The sequence below is a fragment of the Crocuta crocuta genome, unplaced genomic scaffold, assembly GCF_008692635.1.
Source record: "Crocuta crocuta isolate KB4526 unplaced genomic scaffold, BGI_CrCroc_1.0 scaffold81, whole genome shotgun sequence".
NCBI classification, from domain to species: Eukaryota; Metazoa; Chordata; class Mammalia; order Carnivora; family Hyaenidae; genus Crocuta; species Crocuta crocuta.
This window is the reverse complement of record NW_027527808.1, coordinates 2,083,212-2,084,253: the sequence shown is the minus strand read 5'-3', so window position 1 is coordinate 2,084,253 and position 1,042 is coordinate 2,083,212.

The window sequence follows — 1,042 nt, the reverse complement described above, 5'->3', positions numbered from 1 at the left end:
GCGTGTTGTAGGCCAGCAAGAAAAAATCCAACATGGCTTGATGGAGGCACCGGCCTAGACAGGGAAGCAGAGGCAGCCAGAATGAAGAGCTGAGGGACTGGAGGTGGAGGTGAAGTGAAATTTAAAGTTCAGTGGGAGCCAGGAGGTGAAATACTCTGTGTGTGGAAGTGGCAGGCTGAGAATCGAACAGACATCTTAGGCTCAGGCCATGCAGAGGGTTGGCGTCTAAAACGTGTTAAGATGGCACTGAGATCACTAATTAAGGAGAGACAGATACAGAGAAGCTATTTGCACAAGTGAGAACATTTTTGTTATCCTCAATATCTATCAAGTGCTCCCTCACTGACAGGACTGCAAGGTCAGCAGCCACAGAATGGACCTGAGAGGAATACCAATTGCTCTGCTCCTTTGTAAGGGATGGGGAAGCCTAGATTTCCAAATTCCAAACACCCATCCGGCCGCTTCTACAAATCCTTGAATAGGGAATCAGTCCAGAGATACACAATTTCTTCCTCCAATATCTTACGAAGGACTTGCGTGACCTCACGGGGCTTTCGGTAAACACCAGGAACCCAAACCGGAGGTGTGCAGTGTGTGTATGTGTACGTCGTGTATGCGTCTAAGGGTCAGAGACGTGTGTGCTCCCGCAGTGAGGACGACCTCAGACGCAAATACCCAGGCCAGCCACCCAGTCGCCCGCTGGGAGGATCTGGCCGCCAACGCCAGGAAACAGAAAACACCACCAAAAAACCCCCTCCATAATGGATATCCCCAGGGGTCTTCCCCCCCGTCCCCCCAGTCGGCCCAAAAAACACGCGTTCCACTCCCCCCGACATTAGATGCACTGGGCAACTCATTCCATTCTGGAAGACGAGAAGCGCTGCACAAGCGATACCGGTTGGCTACCCCCAAACCGAAAAAGGACATTCCCCGAAACCACGTCTCGCCCCTCCAAGCGGCGGCCCGTGGCTGGTGGCCAATGTGGCCGCGCACGAGCTCCGCTCTCCGGGCGCCCTGAAGCCTCCGCGGAGCTGCCGGCGCG